Here is a 5135-nt window from a genome sequence, read left to right as displayed (position 1 = left end):
ATGTAGTTTCTCCTATGTCCACGTGCAACTGTCGACTCGCCTTAATGTGCTATAGACATGCGTGTGGCTCAGGGTTAGGTGTCGATTTTTGTGAGGTGGTGGTTTTCTGATGTGGCAGTCCTTTATAAATTAGTCTACCGATTGTCTTGCTTTCCTGAGGGTAATTTTGTAATTTTCATGGGCATTCTTTTTGGCTTAGTGACAATTAGAAACCGGTAATCATTTCCTTTAGTCTTCCAGACTCGTGTGAGGTTTCTATAAGAGGATGATGCTTGGGGAGATTTTGTGCTTTCTATTTGCAATCTCGTTGTGAGTCCGTTGTGCTTTCTGTGTTTGGTTCATCTCTCTTCTGAGTTCTATAATCCTTCCATTTCATCAAACCTATTTGTTGCAATGGCTCCTCGTGCTCAGAGTAGTAGATACTGCAGATATGCTCTTAGAGCGTGAGGCTGTGAAAATGGCAGATGGTGGGAAGGGTTTCTGGCCTCCTATGCAAGTAGCGAGGGGTAAAGGCGGTGAGTTTGATGCCGTGGAGGAAGAGGAGATGATGTGTTTGTATGGTCGTATGGATTGTTCACTATCATTCCAGTGTCACAAGCTGAGGACTGATCACTCAAAGTCACTGGTAAACTACTATGACTGGGCTGGAGAACCCTATGTTTTTCCTGTTACTTTGTGATGCCGGTCTTCTCCGTTTCATCAACTACTTTATGGATCTCCCCGACAAGGAGGGGGTCAGTTATATGAAGCCTCTTCTAGAGAATTGGTGTTTCCGTATTCACACCTTGTGGGTGCTTTTGGCAAATTTGGCATCACCATCGAAGATGTTGCTGCTCTCTTGGCCCTTCCAGTAGGAGGAACGATATCCGTACACCATTTATAGTTTGCTAAATCGATCCTGCCAATCTGTCCGCTTGTGCGCAGAACCCACAGAGGAGATCCGTGTTTTAAAGTCTCAAGTGGATGAACCATCTGCCCATGGGAAGATGTCATTAGAAGGGTGGATAGCGTACTGGTATGAGAGCAAGGGTTCGGATGACATCATGGTTTGAAAGGGGAACAGCCAGTGTCATCTTATTTCCCGGTGTCCCTAACTATGGCCTTCGGATGGTTTTGGGTTCTCTTGTTGTTCTTGCTACTGGTGGCCATCAATTGCCGTTGGCTTCTATGTTTTTGGGCTTCTGTTCAACTAGATGGACTACACTGTCCATCAAATAATGGATCCAAGCTACAAGCGGCGTTGCAATTACATCTTCTCTCCTTTTATCTTTATGTTTATCTATGACCAATTTCAACTCAGTGTTACTCCCCGTCAGCTATCTCCTTTAATCGTTACCATTGCGACTCTGGAGGGTGATCCAGCCAAGGAACAGTCTCTGGGTGTTTACCGAGGGAAGCAGGGGCTCAGCGCCAAGAGGCTTAGACAGTTTGGTGTTGTTGAGATCGAGCTGAAACTGTCTTTGCCCGAGGTATTGTTTGGTGGCCGTATGTTCATCTTGTCCGTCATTCCATGCCATTCTGTATTGCTGCTAATGTTCCTGAGGATGGCAATCAACAGTGTGCCATCGAGGCCGACCATCCTCTTGCATGTGTTGTGCAGCTTGTTCTCTGGCCTGACGTCATCGCATATATGGGTCGTGCCGGAGAGGCTCAAGTGACTACCTACCGACTTGACCGGTTACTCCACCAATTTGGTTATGATGACATGGGATTGAGGTTTGTAAATCTATGCTAGAGAGGCTCTGCAGGTGAAGATGTTTTCTGGAGTCGTTGAAATAGCCTGGCTATTCCTGGTGTCACTTGTTTCCCTCTAGCCGGTTTCAAGAGGGTCGAGGTTTGTAAATTTGTGCGATGGATTTATCTTTGCTCTCTTCTTGGCAGGCTGCAACTATTCATGGTTGCTGATCCCCTCCCTCATCATGTTATGGCCCCCCCTTTGGGTCATGCAGCTAAACAGGGGCAGGAGGAGGCCCCTTCCCAATCTAATGCCCTTTAGGTTGATGTAGAGGAGCAGGAGTTCTTGGGCGCTGTTCATAAAGGTAAGCACCCTACTGTTGAAGAGGGTGAAGGCAGTCGTCCTACTGCCTAGAAGAGGTCCAGGACAAGGTCTTTCTGGCCAATAGTATTGCGGCCATTCGTGAATCATAGTCTGACATTCTGGCATCCCATGCAAATGATCATCCTATTGGAATTGCTCGACAGGAGCATTCTGAGGGGGTTGTACTGGATCTCTCAATTACTTCTCCTAAGGTTGGGGAGGCAATGGATAAGGAATCGGATCAATCAGCGGTCCCGGTTCCTCCTGCTGTAGTGGTTACAATTCCAGTCGCCGATGGGAGAGTGAAGAAGATGGCTCCCTATCCTTGGAGGAAGGAGTCAGAAAATTCTGGATTAGTAAGCTTATAGTATTCTTGTTTTGTTTATGTTTGGATTTATTGTGTCATCTGCTATTATGTACTAACTGTGCTATTGTAGTCATTTGTGTTAAAGCAGGTAGATGCTATGAGGCTCACCCTGAAGCTGGAATCCCGCAAGTTACATCCGAGGGTATTGTGGGTGAAGAGGTATGCGTAATTCAGTTTTTGTTTGATTCTTTCATATGTTATGCTTACTTGTTTTGATCACAGTTTGTTTGCTCTGTCATAGGGATTTTGTGATGTGAGTTTTACGGATGTCTCAGCGGCACCGATGATTAGGTGTTTGGTGGAAGGTTTGAAGTCTTTGCAGCCTCCTACTAAGGGGTAGAAGGCACCTCAGAAGCATTCTGTTGGCTCGGAGGGTGCAAGGGTTGATGGAGAGGGCGTTGTTGGCGATTTTGTGCATGTCGACCCTATGCGAGGGCAAGAGCCCTCTATGCTTGTGCGAGACCAGCCCCTTAGGAGTTCGGTGGGTGAGATTGAGGTAGCGCAAAGGCATGAGCCCCCTGTGCTGGAGCAACCCCAGATGGTGTGGTGGTCGGGGTCGAGAAAGTGCATGAGCGTGGCCATTTGTGTCCGAGTAGCCCCCCAATAGTCTAGTAAGCGAGTGTGGGCATGAACAGAGGCCCTCTGTTGTGGTGCTAGAGCAATCTCTTGGGGAGGAACATGAGAAGATGGTTACTGCTGTATTGCCCAAGCAGCCTCGCGGGGATGTGATGCCAGAATCTCAACGCAAAGAGGAGCTTGTACCTATTGACCACGGGGAAACTAAAACCGTTTGGAGAGGTATCGGCAATGCAATGCCAACATTCCAAGGCTTTAACAGAGCTAAATGTATGCTTTGAGACTCAACCTGAACCTGATCCTGTGGGTGTTGAGACTTCATCGCAAGATGAGCCTAGGTCGTATTCTGAGAAGCTCACATTGGTGCGTTAGGAGCTCAAGGATTACTATGAAAAGCATGAGCTCGTGCCACAAGGTTACTTTATTTCCGATCCGGTCACCATTCAGGGCCTTTGCAAGCATGAAAAGTACGTCATTTCAAACTCTGTGGCGAAAACTACAGCATTGATTGTTCAGGAAGGGTGGCTACCAACGATGACTGACGTCCCACCAGTGGTCATGGAAGCATCATTGAACACTATAGCGGCAGTGATGAACTGCATTATGGACCAGTCGATAGATGAACTCTCATGGTCTGGTTTTGCCTGTTTGATGAGAACTTGTGCATCATTTGCCTTCTTGGGTTTCAAGATGGATTGGATAAAGGAGAGGGTGGTTCTCTTGGCCCACGTTTTCTAGAAGGCCAGTTACAAGGAGTCCAAGCCTCTGACTGCGAAAGCTTCCGATGAACTCCACCAGCACCAAAGGGTTGTCCAGAAAAATCTTGCAAAGGCTAAGGAAAAACAGAATGCTTTGTTTGACGAGGCTGCCTACCAACAGAAAATAGTATGGCAATTTTAGGAGGAGGATAGGAAGATTACAGAAATCAAATCGCAATGGCAGAGTTTGGAGGAGATCACGCGAATGAGGGACGAGTGGTATAAGGACTAGTGTTTGCACTTTGTAGAGACATTCACTACTTAATGAAAAGATGATGTTCATATTCTCTGTATGTTATCTGCTGATTCTTTTTCTATTGATTTATGCGATAAAATTCTGCTCTTGTGTGAAATATTGGGGTAAGCGCAATGCTAGTAGGCCCACTGGGCTGAACGTAGTGCTAGTAGGCTTCATCAAAATCGTGTATGTTCTTAGTAGCCTTGCTTCCGTTGGTTCACTTGTGCCATGTTTTTTGACCATTCATCAAATCGTGAAGACAGAAATATTATTCTCTTAGCAACTTGGTAGTTGTAGGGCTTAGCAGTTTGTTTTATATGTTCATCTTTGCGATGAATAGAACGCACAGAGTTTGTACGATGCAAAGTGGTTTTGTGCTTTGAGTAGGCATCTATGCTCAGAGTATAGTTGTTGCATGCAAACGTCGGATTATGGCTTTGTTATCGCCCGGGTTTATGTTACTTGGTTTGTTATGATATGCTTGGATTGTTCATCGCAATTATTGACATTGCTAACTGTAATTAGGTCATTGCGGGATGGGCGTGCTATGCCACTTTTTATGAAATATCTAAACGCATATATGATCCCTTCTCGGACCATCACGGGGTGACCTGGTCGTCTCATCGCACCTCAGAACGCTAAGTATTTGGGGTATTTCATCTTGATGCAGCACAATCTGGGCACTCCTAGCTGGCCGAGAGTTGGCTCCAAGTTGTGATGGACGGCACCTGAGAGGAAGAAGAAGATGAAGGGTTCCAGGGGAGCTCTCCCGGAGGGAACACTCTGATGGCTAAGTTAGAACTCTGGGGAAAACTCAAAGAAGATACAGAGAGTTAAGAGTGCTGAAAGTGCTACCTTCAATACCTTCGTTTCGTGGGGGTTGGGGTTCTTTTATATCGGAGCTCGGTCACATCTGGCATAACCGCCACTGCCCAAGCCGTTACTACCAGGGCAGGTGTGGCAAGTGTAGGTTGCTGCTATAGGCTGTTATTGCAAGGTACGGACTCGACAGGCGTGCCATGCTTTTCAGAGATGACAAGCAGAACGCCGCCTGGCAAGGGATCTGAGCCCTGCCACCAGATCCAGTAGGTACGGATGTCAGGCAAGCACGGATGTCAGGCAGATATCCCTGCAGCCTGACGAGCTATTGTATGCCGA

At 46.8% G+C, this 5135-nt stretch overlaps 1 long non-coding RNA gene across 1 annotated transcript; it reads left to right on the top strand.

The window, feature by feature from the left end:
- The first annotated feature begins 230 nt into the window (after positions 1–230).
- Positions 231–4032, top strand: LOC104589676 (uncharacterized). Its single transcript, XR_733997.3, has 3 exons — positions 231–2394; positions 2476–2564; positions 2647–4032. It is a non-coding gene; the product is annotated as an uncharacterized LOC104589676 (long non-coding RNA).
- Positions 4033–5135: the final 1103 nt, after the last annotated feature.

This window comes from Nelumbo nucifera, chromosome 3, assembly GCF_055504915.1.
Source record: "Nelumbo nucifera cultivar China Antique chromosome 3, China Antique-T2T, whole genome shotgun sequence".
Taxonomy (NCBI): Eukaryota; Viridiplantae; Streptophyta; class Magnoliopsida; order Proteales; family Nelumbonaceae; genus Nelumbo; species Nelumbo nucifera.
This window is presented reverse-complemented; position numbering and strand designations above follow the sequence as displayed.